The 14808-nt window shown below is 46.9% G+C and overlaps 1 protein-coding gene across 9 annotated transcripts in view; it reads right to left on the bottom strand.

Annotated features, from left to right (window-relative positions):
• The window catches only part of bcl9l (bcl9 like), a 158334-nt gene that overhangs the window by 80612 nt on the left and 62914 nt on the right, over window positions 1–14808 (bottom strand). The window contains exon 1 of one of the 9 annotated variants that reach the window (XM_072238145.1): window positions 7684–7703. The exons of the other annotated variants lie outside the window; for them this stretch is intronic. The gene's annotated coding sequence lies outside the window, so the exon portion shown is untranslated. Of the gene's footprint in view, window positions 1–7683; window positions 7704–14808 lie in introns of those variants that run through there. 9 annotated transcript variants of the gene reach the window in all.

Genomic DNA, 14808 nt, shown 5'->3' with positions numbered 1-14808 from the left:
CAACGTGCTTAGATCAAGGGCATGCAACAACAGCTTCATGTAGAACAGTGTTGTAAGGTGATAGAAAACAGCCCAACCACACAAAATCTCACACAAAGCTCTTCAAGGAGATTTTACTACAGGTGACGAAACATATGGTCACAGAGAACGCTGGATGAACTCAGCTGGTCAGGCAGCAATAATAGAGGAGAATACACAGTTGACGTTTCGAGCTGAGACCCAGCTCTGAAAGGTTGTCAGCTCAAAACGTCAACTGCCTATTCCCCTCCATAGATGCTACCTGACTAGCCGAGTTCTTCCAGCATTTTATGTGTGTTCCTCAAGTCTTGCAGCATCTGCTGAATCTATTGTACATATGGTCACAGAGCTAGATTAAAGGAGGGTTGGGAAGAACAGAAATAGAGTGACTTAGGGAGATAAAAATACCCTTGACAATGATAGAATAATTAAGGTCACACCACACAAACACAAAACCATGTGGAAACACAGAGACCTACCTGGTACTGTTGGGGGGGGTGGGGGGACAGTAGACCGGACTACATGCATGCAGCTAACAGCAGTCTGGTATTAGTTCCTTTCACACTCTCACTGACTCAGGTTGAGTAATGAGTAAGAGATGACATTGATAATAGAGCAAATCCAATCCTAGCCACAGAGCTGGCACTGTGACTGCGACCCACCCTCCTAAACCCACCCCACCCTAACCCCAACACACTGTAGACAAACAAGAGCCACCACATCTTAGTCTAGAAACAGTTAAGATGGGAATTCAAGCTATTCACCGTGGGTAAACTCAGGAGTCAGCTGAAACGGCGCAGCCCAGGAGAAGGAAAGCAAGCCAGGGTGCAAGGAGAACACGAAGGAGACAGAGTTGAGTCATTATGTTGCTGAAAAAATGCTGGAAACGTCATGGGTTTCAGAGCAAGTGACAGTCTGAATGCATGCATGCACACTCAAATGTCCAAGGGTGTGAACGTCTGCACATCCACATACATGAATTTGAACCCCTTAGGGGAGTGTACGTATGCACATATCCCTCCCAAGATAATTACTTCTTTGAAATGAGCTGAGAGCACTTGCTGAGAAAGACAGTACCCATTCGTTAAACCCCACCACAACAATACCCTGGGTATATCCCTGAACCATTAATAATAAACTGTCTTCATTTCTCAATACTCATTTGTACAGTTATTACCCTACAACCATCAGGCTCCTGAACCCACAGGGATAACTTCATAAACACAAGAGATTCTACAGGTGCTGGAAATCCAGAAACCCTTCATCAGAAGTTCACTCACCTCAAATCAGGGGTTCCCAATCCTTTCTATGCCTGGACCCCTACCATTAACTGAGAAGTCTGTGGACCCCAGGTTGGGAAACACTGATCAAAAGAATTACTTTCAAGGACTTCACAACTCATGGCCCCAGTAATATTTATTTATTTTCTTTATTTGCACATTAATTGTTTGTTAGTCTTTATGCATAGATTTCATAAATTCTATTGTTTCCTTTATTTTCATGTGAAGGCCTGCGAAAAAATGAATCTCAAGGTAGGACACATTTTGATAATAAATTTACTTTGACTGTACATTTCCTACCTAGCACACAGTAACTGCACTTCATCGAGTGAAACTTGCTTTGGGACATCCTGATGTAGAATAGAGAAACACAAGTCGATTTATTTTACTGTGCGTAAATGGGCATATCAGGCACACCTTAGTTCGGTGGTTTTTGCCTGTGACATTTTCTTGCTCTTGCCTAATGTAGAACATACAGTATTTCCAGTGACACATTTAGAGATTGATTTGAACACTGTGCAACTTGCTAATAAAGAAGTTAGATCAGAGCACTAACTTTCCACTCCCTTATCTGTTGAAAACACTGACACTCACTGCCTCTGACTAAAGGAGGGTCCTGTGAACACTGATTCACCAGGCAACAGATCAGCTGGCACAGATTCACAAGGGAACAGATCTGAGGGCACTAATTCCCAAAGGAGAACAGTTTCACAGGCAACAACTCTCACTGAAGAAGAATGTCAGGCACTAGTATCAGAGGGGAAAGCAGGGTCCATATTTTTAGACATAAAACAGTTACTACTGTTGTCAATTCCCCATCCCAACTTGTCTCATGCTATGTTGTAAACAGGTCTGTAATTTTAAAAAGCAGAAATTTGCTGAATAATAAGCTTATAATGTTAATTTTTTTTTAAATAGCCACAGAAACAGGGCCTAATGCACAAAACCCGAAACATGCCCTGGGCCTGTTCAATCAGGCCCAGCCTCACACAACTTATTCACAGGAATTTTATGTAAATTTTCATTCAGGTCTGTCATTATTTACAGATGGGAAGTCTGCCCTTCCAAGAACTCCCTTTGAAAGCACCAATCACAAAGTTTCTGTGTAATTTCAAACAGCCCGTTTATTCAGCAGGGAAACTGTTAAATTTTCAATTAGGGGCCCAGCCTGAGAGAGGGGGCAAGGCAGAGAGGTGGAAACAGCAGTTGAGAGATTGGGGAGAAATGGGGGGAGGGGAGGGGTGGGGGGGAGAAGAAAGCATGTGCAAGGGATAGAGTGGAGGGAGGACATGAGGAGGGAGTGTGGGAGTGTGGGGAGGGAGAGAGTGGGGGAGGATGGGAAAAGAAGAGCATGCAGGGTAGGGATGTGGGGAGAAGGTATGTTGGGGGGGGGAGTGTGTGCTGAAAGAAGGGAGCAGAGCAGGAACACCTTAGAACTGAGAGAGGAGGAATGTCTTTAGCCAGAGGGTGGTGAATCCATGGAATTCATTGCCACAGGCGGCTATGGAGGCCAGGTTATTGAGTATATTTAAAGCGGAGGTTGACAGCTTCTTGATTAGTCCGGGAAACAAAGGTTTCAGGGAGAAGGCAGGAGAATGGGGTTGAGAGGGAAAATAAATCAGCCATTATGGAATGGCATAGCAAACACAATGGGCCGAATGGCCTAATTCTGCTCCTATGTCTTATGGAGTGTGGGAGAGAGAGGGAGAGAGGAAGGAGTGAGGGAAGGGGAGCAAGGGCATGTTGGAGAGGTGGGGGGAGCGAGAGAGCATGGGGGAAGAAGGAAGAGGGAGATATTGGAGGAGAGGGACTGACGGAGTCAGATTGTGGGGTGGGAGGGAGAGAGAGGGAAATTGCGAGGGAGCTCGGGAAGGCACAGTGAATGAAGAAAGCCACTACAAGAATGGCAGGTGTAAATGAAAATGGGAGGGAGTTGGAGGAGGGGAGGAAAAAGTCATGTAATGAGGTGGAGGACTAGAATGAGAAGGAGTGAAGCAGTGGTGGGGGGTGGGGAAGCACAAATCCAAAGCAAGGGAGTAGAAAACAAAAATACATGAAATTAATGTCAGATGTGAGAAGGGATGAAGGGATGAGATACAAAGTTAAATTTAGTGAAATGGAAGGAACAGGACAACTGATGTAATAATTGCAATCTGCATTAAAGGAACATATTTCAACAATCATAAATCAAATCTCTGAAGGCCTTATTGTCACAGAGGTCATTAAATGTCTGCTATTAGCCTTATGGATGCTGCCGCCCCTTCCTCAGACTCCCAGGAGACTTGTCATTTCCTTGTAGATGTGGAACGCATTCCTGGGCGTTAACATACTGGATGACCAGTCCTGGGCCCTGCACACAGATGCAACCATAAGGAAAACCAATAGTGTCTTTACTCTTTCAGGAGGTTTGGTTTATCATCAAACACTCTCACACTCTTCTACAGATGTACTGTTCAAAGTATCATGATGGGCTGCATCATGGTAGAGTACACCAAATCAAACGCTTGATAATGTAAGAAATTGTAGAGAACAGTGGGCTCAGCCCAATAGATATGGGCACATTCACCCCCCAGCACTGGTCATATGCACAGGAGGCGCTGCCTCAAGAAGGCAACATCCATCAAAGATGCCCACAATCTTTCTGCAGCTACCATTAACAAGGACGTACAGAAGCTTGACGTCTCACGCCACCAGGTTCAAGAACAACCTGTTCCCTTTAACTATTTGGTTCTTGGGCCCTAATCCATAGGAGCAGAATGAGGCCATTCAGCCCATTGAGTCTGTTCCACCATTCCATCAAGGCTGATTTATTGTGTTCATAACCCCATTCTCCTGCCTTCTCCCCATGAAACTGGCAAAACTCTACTCACTACAGTTTAACAACACTATGAATGCTTTGATCACTTTGCACTAAAAATAGATTCTTTTAAATCATGTTTTCTTATATAAGAGTGCATAATTTACATTAAATTTATGTTTTTCTTTTGAGTGCTGTTTATGGTGCTACGTACCTGTGATGCTGCTGCAAGTAAATTTTACATTGACCCTGTATGTACTGTACTTGTGCATATGTCAATAAACTTGACTTTGGCTTGATGAAAGGGTGACATGAAGCTGCTACGAGCTGTTTAAATTGATATTACTAAGTTGCCATTCTGCCCCATTCTAAAGCATCTGTTCCAATCTGAGGCAACATCCAAAGTAGATAGTAGATTGCAGTTGTACTTCCAAAGTAGGCATACACACTTACTCAAAGGGAGCCTAGAGCATGAGGCAGGGGTGGGGTGGGGTGACCTTTGCAAATGAAAGGCAGAAATGGAGGGCCAAAAGCAGAGAAGCACCCCTCTCCCACTGGTTCTCTGGTTCTCAAGAGACAAAAAGGCAAAGAACTGTTGCTAGTAACACTATGGCCAATTAAATGACAATCTCTGCTTCATCAGATCTGGGACTCAATTCACCATCCTGATCTCACCTGTAACTTTCCAGTTTGTACTCCCCCCTCCCCCCAACCACCTTATTCTGGCTTCAGCCCCTTTTCTATCCAATCCTAACAAAGGGTCTCAGCCCGAAACATTGACTGTTTATTCCTCTCCATAGACGCTGCTTGACTTGCTGAGTTCCTCCAGTATCTTGTGTGTTCTGCTTTGGATTTCCAGCATCTGCTGAATGTTATGTCCACAATTCACACTGCTACTTACGAACATCAGAATCTAAACAAGCAAGTGAGGCTCATTCAACAGCTTTGAAAGAACCCACTTGCCAACTTTTCATCCTCATTTTGTCACAAACCTTTCCCTCAGATCTGAATCAAAAGCTTTTTGATTGGTGCTTATTACTAAGTTATTATTCCCACCTCTAAATATCAGTCCAGCAGCCAAAAATGCAAGGAGAATTTTTCCAAAGTTTGGATAAATTCAGTTCTCATTTGTGAAAGGCAGCACAGTCACTACTCACATTTCACAAAGGCTGCTTTGACAGATGCCACTGGACCAAACCTATCAGTCCCAATGTGCATGTTTCACACAAGCTTCCTTCTCATCTCATCTTACTAACACGTCCTATATGGATTTCTGCCACACTTATTTATTAGCTTCCCCATAAACATATCCGTGCTACACTTCAAATGTTCCTTGAACAGAGAACAGTACAGTACAGGCCTTTTGGCCCACAATGTTGTGTTGACCTTTTAACCTACTCCTTTTCCACACCTCAAAGTTCAAAGTAGATTTATTATCAAAGTACATATATGTCTCCATATACAACTCTGAGATTCATTTTCTTGTGGGAATACTCAACAAATCTATGGAATAACTATAACAAAATTAATGAAAGACCACTCAACTAGGGTGTTCAACCAGCATGCAGAAGACAACAAACTGTGCAAATGCAAAAAGAAGAAACAATAATATAAATAAATAATAAATATCAACAACATGAGATGAAGAGTAGTTGAAAGGGAGTCCATTGGTTGTGGGAACATTTCAATGATGGGGCAAGTGAGTGAAGTTATCCCCGTTTGTTCAAGTGCCTGATGGTTGATGGGTAGTAACTGTTCCTGAACCTGGTGGAGAGAGTCCCGAGGCTCCTGTACCACCTTCCTGATGCCAGCAGCAAGAAGAGAGCATGAATTGGATGGTGGGAGTCCCTGGTCTGCACTACTCTTCAGGCTTTAGCTGTGATATGATGCACAGTGGGTTTTCACCTGGCTTCAATAACTATTTTGAGTGCTCCCCATGTTTACCCTGATGGGCAGCAGCCTCCTTTCTTTTGGGGGGAATATTGTAACAAATTCCACACCCTCTCATTGAAGAAATTCTTCATCTCAGGTTTAAAAAGACACTCCTTTATGCTGAGGCTGAGCATTCAGATACTAGACTCTGCAATGGAAGTATCCTCTACAGGTCCATTCTATCCAGCACGTTTCCTTCTCGACCCCATTTCTTAATTTCTTAAATTCTGCATTGAAAGATGATTAATTTCAATGTCCTCTTCCTGCAGTGTTTTCAATCAAATATTTAATCATTCCCATGAGCATCACCATCTGGTGTGGAGGGGCCACCCACAGGATCGGAAATGCTGCAGAAAGTTGTGAACTCAGCCAGCTCTATCATGGGCACTAGCCTCCCTAGCATCGAGGACAGCTTTGTGGGCCGAAGGGCCTGTATTGTGCTGTAGGCTTTCTATGTTCCATCTTCAAAAGTGATGCCTCAAAAAGGTGGCATCCATCATTAAGGACCCCCATCACCGAGGACGTGCCCTCTTCCCGTTGATACCATCAGGGAGGAGGTACAGAAGCCTGAAGACACACACTCAGTGATTCAGGAACAGCTTCTTCCCCTCTGCCATCAGATTGTTGAATGGGCAATGAACCCATGAACACTACCTCACCTTTTTTGGCTCTCGTTTTGACCTATGCTTTTAATTTAAGTTTCGATTTTTATTAACTATTGCAATGTATTGAATGTACCAGTGATGTATCCTGGTGATATACAATGCCAGACTGCTGCCTATTGACAATTGAAACAAATTTCAGGTGCACACTAATTCTAGTGCAAGTGTCTCAATTTACCCCTCAGAGTTTTTCCTGTCTGATAAGATAGACAGAGTTTAAAAACTTCACGTGAAGCAGAGCATTGCAGAGATCATACTGACAGTATGTGGTACCTCCAGCTTCTTCAAGCCATCTGTCAGCTGCAGTACAGGGATGGAAACACTAATGTCACGGAGTATGTGCTGAGTAGTCGCCTACCAGCAGGGAGTGCCCAAGGGCAGGCTGGAATGAGCTGTTATTCCCTTGGGAAATGTCTGGGTCACAGTTCAGTCCCGCCTCTTCCCTCCTCTCTGTCAGCTCCGATGAGATCGGAGTTCACCATTTGGAGATTCATTGTCAGTATCCCAGCCCAGTTCAGATCCTCAAAAGCAAGGTAGTATTTTGACACATCAACAACTTGTATTTGAGGATGCCATAAGAGCCTGAAAATTCATTCTTCTTTTAAAACAAGAAAATAAATGTTCCAATATCAAGACTTCGTAGTGACTGAACTTATCCTGGAACAGACCATATGCATTTTAAGGTGCTCTTGGCATTCTGAGTCTCATCCCCAAGTTAAATTAAATATTTTCTCTTATCGGGTAAAGACCAAGAAACAACACAGCAAATCAGTCAGGGCCTGATCTGCAAAAGCTATGAAGCAGTGAACCTAAAGCACAATACACCTCGAGACAGAGAATTGTGAATTCCTGCAGCTTGAGAGCTGACTCCCAAACCTGTACTGCAAGTTTCTCTCTCTTCCCCCCCTCTCTCTCCCCTCCTCTCTGTTGCATACACACTCACCACAGCAGAGACTGTCAACTGAATCCGACGCCAACAAAGGAATTCTCTTACTAGTGTTATTCCAGTAGCTCGGACAGCCAGCTCAGGAATCCGCCGAGACACCCCTTCCTCTCAGTCACATCCTTGTGGTGTTGAGAGCAGACTTGCAGTAGTTTCTCTGCAAAGCAGCCGTGAGTCACCTGGGACAACGTGACACAACAGGGCGGGACACAACTATCAGCTTGGGTTACCTGGATACACACAAGCACTGTACTGGCACTCTCCTGGCCACACTTCACTCTTGGTGTTTCGCTTCTTTCTCAACCTAGCTCATCTACTTTCTCCTTTAGATTGCATTCTTGCCCGCTATTACATAACCTCCTGCTATGCTCTCTCTGTTCCACTCACATTCCCTTTCCATTACCTTACCCCTCTTCCCATCCCGCCCACCCTGACCCAACACCCCCACCCAGGGGTGAGATTAAATAACCTATCCAGTCAAGTGAAACCCCTGTCAAGATGGCAAGAGATTGTGTCTGAGGGGGTGGAGAAGGAGTAACAACAGGAACAGAGAGCTGAAAGGTGATGGAGTGAGTGAGGGTTGAGGGGAAATGGCAACTGTGAGGGAGGGGGAAGGGAAAGAGAAAGTTGGAAAGGTGAGTGGGAGCAGAAGCAGGAAAGAAGGAGTAATGAAAAGAGAGCAAAGTGGAAAAGGCAGTCAACCAGTGGCGGGAAAGGGGAAGGGAAAGAGAGGGCATGGGACAGAATAAGAAACAAAAGGTTAGGAGGGAAACAAACAAGATGGATAGACTTGGTGCCTCTTCCAGATCGAGTGGTGAGGAAAGGAAAGGAGAGAGGAAAGAGAAGCAGGTGGAGGGGATGGTGCGGCAAAGTGCACTACGACAGCCTACTTGCTGACATGTCTGAAACACTCAGTGGTAATTCCCCCCATTCCTCTGCCCTTGGCTTTGTTTCTCCTGCGTCACCTGCCTTCTATTTCCATTTCAACAACGGTGGGCGAGACATTTGGCAATGCAAACATGGACAGTATTTTTACTCATCTCTCATCTACTTTAGCTTTGATCTGCCGACATGTTGATCTTAATTCATAAACTGGTGCTCAAATCCCTCACTAATCTCAACCTTGTTGACCTCTCCCAGCTGTAGAACCCCAAACCCCACTCCAAGACGTGTTTCCATAATTATGTCCTTCCTCATGAGTGTCCCAAGTTTTAAATCGCCATTTGTGACCACTCTCTCATGTGCCTGGGCCCCAAGCTCTGGAATTCCTTTTGGTGACCCTTAAATCCACTTCTTTAACTGGGCTTTTCATCTATTATTTCTTTGTGTTTTGTTGTCACACTTAATTTGATTTGCATACCTCGGAAGAATATTTTCCTACATTAAGGCAGAACATAACACAACTCTTGAGAAACAACACCACCAAGTTTGAATCAGTTCTTGTTGCTGTCCACACTAAAGGGCTCCTTGGTGACAGTTACAAGATAATAATCGCGACTGTGATTAACTTTCACCCCCCTCACCTGAAACAGGAGAGGTTGGGGTCTGTTGTTCTTCTCTTCATTATGCAAACTAGAGGACACGATTACAGAAAAGGTTGAATAGGTTTAGACTTATTTCCTTGAAATGCAGGAGAATGAGAGGAGATCACGTGAAGTACGTACACAAAATTATGAGGGGTATAGATAGGGTGAATGAATGTAGGCTTTTTCCCCTCAGGTTGGGCGAGACAAGAACTAGAAGTCATAGGTTTAGGGTGAAGGGTGAAATGTTTAAGGGAAACCTGAGGAAATTCTTCACTCAGAGGGTGATGTGAGTGTGGAATGAACTGCCAGCAAAAGTGGTAGAAATGGGTTCAATTGTAACATTTAAGAGAAATTTGGATAGGTACATGGAAGAGAGAGCTGTGGAAGACTATGGTCCAGGTGTAGGTAGATGGGACCAAGCAGCATGGACTAGAGGGGACAAAAGGCCTGCTTCTGTGCTGTAGTGCTCTATGACTTTATTTTACCCATTGTTATTTTAGACACCAAACAGAATCCAAATTTGCTTTTTTTCTCCTGAAAGCATCTCCCCCCCTCTTGTGCCTCACTGCACAGTTTAACACCAATTTTAAGGATATGGCCCCTTGTTCTGGATTTCTCTATCAAAGGAAATAGTTTATCTTCATCAAATCCTACCATGATTTTAAACACCTTGATTAGATCATCCCATAATCCTATAAACTCCAATAAATACATTAAGTCTATTTTCTTTGCTCAGAGTTTAACCACTAAGGCTCTGGCATTATTCTGGTAATCTGTGTCTCACAAGCTCCATATATCTCCTTGATCTTTACATTAAAAAAAAATGCCAGTATTTCAAACAGGTCCTGGTCAAGCCTATCATAAATACCTCACTTAAAAGCAACCTGCTTTACGCAAACACACGAAAAGCTGAAGAACTTAATGGGACAGACAGCAAATACAGAGGGAAAATGACAGAATCAGGTTTATTATTACTGACATATGTCATGAAATTTGTTGTTTTGTGGCAACAGTACATTAAAATTATTACAACTCTCAAAATAAATAAATAATGCAAAAGAATAATGATGAGGTAATGTTCATGGATTCAGAAATCTGATGGCAGAGGGCAAAAAGCCTTTCTTAAAATGTTGAATATAGGTCTTCAGGCTCTTGTACTTCACCCTCGATGTGAAGAGGACATGTCCCGGATGGTGAATGTCTTTAATGATGGATACTGTGCTCGTGAAGCCTCACCTCCTGAAGATGTCCTTGATGGCAGGGAGCATTGCGCCCATTATGCAACTCGCTGAGTCTACAACCCTCTTGTAATCTGCGCATTGGGTGCAACCAGATAGAAGCTCTCTACCATACATCTGTAGGAATTTGCAAGTCTTTGGTGACAAATCTGAAATTCTAATGAAGTACAGCTGCTGGTGTGCCTTCTGCATGACTGCATCAATGTGCTCTGAGGGGCTATCGTCCAGGATCGCGAAGGTGCTCAACCTTTCCACCGCTGATCCCCTTGATGAGGACTGCTGTGTCTTCTTCCCAGCTTCCCCTTTCTGAAACCCACAATCGATGTTGCCTGACCTGCTGTGTTTATCCAGCTTTATGTGGGTTATTCCAAATCCCAGCATCCGTATTTTTGTGTTTCCACTCTAAAGACCAGTACTTCATCTAACACTTAGTGTGTTAAATATTAGTTACAGAGTAAAGCTGTATCTCAAAGATTCCCAACTATGTTAATAGGTTAATTACAAAACAAAAAGTTCCTACTGTAATGACCAAATAAAAGAATACGAGACAGGTACAACATCAGACTAAGATGCCTGATTAATCTAATCTGGTTGCAATGATTGAGGGGATCGCTAACATGGTAATTAAGAGAATGTCTACAGGGATAGTCTATCCAAATTTTCAGAAGTCATACAAGAACTTACCATCAAAAATAAATGCATATCAACTTTTGAGACAACTTTGGGAAATGTGAGCTGCACCACAAGGATTAGAGATAAAAGTTGTCTACCCTTGTTGATAAGATGTAATCAAAGTTTTTCTCAAATTCCCAGGTCTTCAATATACAGTGGATTCCAGTTAATTGGGCCAAATTAAGCAGCTGCGCCAATTAGCTGAAGTTTCATGGAAATAGTTAAAAAGGTATGAAAAAGGGAAATTACTGTTTAATGAGTTATGTATTTAAATCAAATAAAGAAATTAGAACACTATCAATATTACTACAGTACTATAAAATATTAGTTACTAATTGTTATCGATGGAGGAATTTATCCAGTGTACGCTGCTGTGTTTTGATTGACTGTAAGTGAACAAAATCAGCCGACACCTAGTGCAGATAATGGATTACAATGCTTTCGATGTTTGAAAAATCAAAATCTTAATTTTCGTTGTAACATTCAAGATGATTATTGATACCTTCAAATTCTTCGCAGTTCCTAACTTGTTGAAGTGGTGAAATCGTTTCATTTTCACTCCTGGCCATTTCTGGCATCAGTGAGCAAACCGCAGTGAGCAGAACAGCTCAGAATTGTCTTGTTGCTTATATCAGCAAAAAAAATCTCTGCTTTTTGAACACAAGCACAGACAACTGATGCTATTTAAACTGTTTGCTCTAATGGCCACGCAACTGGCGCTAGTTTACAAAACTGTTTGGCAAGTCTTCTGTCCCAAATAAATGAAGAGAATCCCACCTATTTTCTCAATTCATTTTTGCTCTTTAAGTGCTGTCCCAATTAACCAATTAATGGGAATCCACTCAGTTTACAATTTAACTTGATGAAGCATTAAAGAGCTGCATACTGAAGTTTGAATACAACAATTAACAACTTGTATCAACAAAACATAAATTAGACCATTTTCTTAAGGGTGAGAAACAAGGAAACAATAGTAGATAAAATACATTAAGGCTTGGATGCCCAAGGAAACGAAAGTGAGTCTTTTATGCTCCTGTCCTGCAGAACATTGATCAACCATCACCTGGACAACTGTATTCAATTTGACGAGCTCTCCCCAAGTAATGACACATTAGCGCAGGAGGAGGGTTCAATGCAAATTCACATCAATGAATAAGGGGGGGAGGGGGAAGGGGGAGGGGAGGAGGAAGGGGGGAGGGGGGAGGGGGAGGGGGGGAGGGGGGAGGGGGGGAGGAGGGGGAGGGGGGGAGGGGGGGAGGAGGGGGAGGAGGGGGAGGGGGGAGGGGGGGAGGAGGGGGAGGGAGGGGGGGGGAGGAGGGGGAGGGAGGGGGGGGAGGGGGGGAGGAGGGGGGAGGGAGGGGGGAGGAGGGGGAGGGAGGGGGGGGAGGAGGGGGGAGGGAGGGGGGGAGGAGGGGGAGGGAGGGGAGGAGGGGGGGGAGGGGGGGAGGAGGGGGAGGGAGGGGGAGGAGGGGGGAGGAGGGGGGAGGAGGGGGGAGGAGGGGGGAGGAGGGGGAGGGGAGGGGGGGGGAGGGAGGGGGGAGGAGGGGGGGAGGAGGGGGGGAGGGAGGGGGAGGAGGGGGGAGGGAGGGGGAGGGAGGGGGGAGGAGGGGGTGGGAGGGGGGAGGAGGGGGAGGGAGGGGGGGAGGGGGGGAGGGGGAGGGAGGGGGGGAGGGGGGGGGGGAGGGGGGGGGGAGGAGGGGGAGGGGGGGAGGAGGAGGGGGAGGAGGAGGGGGAGGAGGAGGAGGAGGGGGGGGAGGAGGAGGAGGAGGAGGGGGGGAGGAGGGGGAGGAGGGGGGGGAGGGAGAGGGGGGAGGAGGGGGAGGGGGAGGGGGAGGGGGAGGGGGAGGGGGAGGGGGAGGGGGGGGAGGGGGAGGGGGAGGGGGAGGGGGAGGGGGAGGGGGAGGGGGAGGGGGAGGGGGGGAGGGGGAGGGGAGGGAGGGGGAGGGGGAGGAGGGGGAGGAGGGGGAGGGGGAGGAGGGGGAGGAGGGGGAGGGGGAGGAGGGGGAGGAGGGGGAGGGGGAGGAGGGGGAGGAGGGGGAGGAGGGGGAGGGGGAGGAGGGGGAGGAGGGGGAGGGGGAGGAGGGGGAGGGGGAGGGGGGGAGGAGGGGGAGGGGGAGGAGGGGAGGGGGAGGAGGGGGAGGAGGGGGAGGGGGAGGAGGGGAGGAGGGGGAGAGGGGGGAGGGGGAGGAGGGGGAGGAGGGGGAGGGGGAGGGGGAGGAGGGGGAGGGGGAGGGGAGGAGGAGGGGGAGGAGGGGGAGGAGGGGGAGGAGGGGGGGAGGAGGGGAGGGGGAGGGGGAGGAGGGGGAGGGGAGGAGGGGAGGGGGAGGGGGAGGGGGAGGGGGAGGGGGAGGAGGGGGAGGGGGAGGAGGGGGAGGAGGGGGAGGGGGAGGAGGGGGAGGGGGGGGGAGGGGGAGGAGGGGGAGGGGGAGGAGGGGGAGGGGAGGAGGGGGAGGGGGAGGAGGGAGGGGAGGGAGGAGGGAGGGGAGGGAGAGGGGAGGGGAGGGAGGAGGGAGGGAGGGAGGGGAGGGAGGGGGAGGGGAGGGGGAGGGAGGAGGGAGGGGAGGGGAGGGGAGGGAGGAGGGAGGGGAGGGGGGGTTGGGAGGGGAGGGGAGGGAGGAAGGAGGGGAGGGGGGTTGGGAAGGAGGGGAGGGGGGGTTGGGAGGAGGGGAGGGGGGGTTGGGAGGGAGGGGAGGGGAGGGGGGGTTGGGAGGGGAGAGGAGAGGAGAGGAGAGGGGAGGGGGTGTTGGGGCATAAGTAGGTGCTGGTGCAGAGACAAAGTGGAGTAGGGCGACGGGCAAGATTCAGGACTGAAATCAGAAGGGCTCCAGTGCATGGAAAATAGAGAGCAACTACACTGCGCCACTCAACACTTCCTCTCCATTCAATCTGATCATGGCTGATCTGCCCCAGTGCTCATTTCTTCTGTGCCACACCTCCAATCAACAGGCAATGGACATCTGGAATGCTTTCCTCAAAAGTTTATGGACAGTGGAGGATCAGTTGAAAATTTCAAAGCTAAGATCACTAGATTTTATAGGGCAAAGGTGGCCAGGTATGTCCATAGATAGAACTGGGATGCAGATCTTCTGTGGTTAAACTGAATTGGGATTCATAGATAGTGGGCATATTATGTTGACACTGGAAAAATGGCAACACTAATGGGCAGCCTCCAGCTCACCTTGAACTATGTTGGTTGTTGGCACAAACAACACATTCCTGTATATTTTGAAGTATATGTGACAAATAACAGTCATCTTTCATTTGGGCAGGCCAGAGGGCCTTCACATGTTCTCCCCTTACTCCAGTTACCCTAATTTCAGAAGAGTCCCTTTAGTAACTGAACCAAGACCAAGAAAGATCAACGTTTGAGTTGTTGTATGTTGATCTATCTCCTCCGTATTGGAGGTAGTTACTGTAAACAAGCCCACTAGCTGGGGCCTATTGTGAGCTGGATTTTGAAACTGTGATTGTATGATTCTCGCCACCACCTTGTCCTTTCAGAACATAGTGCCATCGTGCTGAACTATGCAAAGTTTGATGATGAAATAAAAATCAGGTGATCATGTTCTGGGAAAACATTCACTGGCCCTGAACAGAGACCTTGAAAGCATCCAGCCATCAGTATCACACTGAATCTGTGCAATCAGGGGCGGTCCACATCTCAGTTATTGCTATTAGTCTACCATCCGTTAGTTCCTGCCCACATTTCCCCTTTGAACACAGAAACAAACTGCACAGTA

Source organism: Mobula birostris, chromosome 20 (assembly GCF_030028105.1).
Source record: "Mobula birostris isolate sMobBir1 chromosome 20, sMobBir1.hap1, whole genome shotgun sequence".
Taxonomy (NCBI): Eukaryota; Metazoa; Chordata; class Chondrichthyes; order Myliobatiformes; family Myliobatidae; genus Mobula; species Mobula birostris.
Note: the sequence above shows the minus strand (reverse complement) of the source record. Positions and strands in the feature narration are given on the sequence as shown.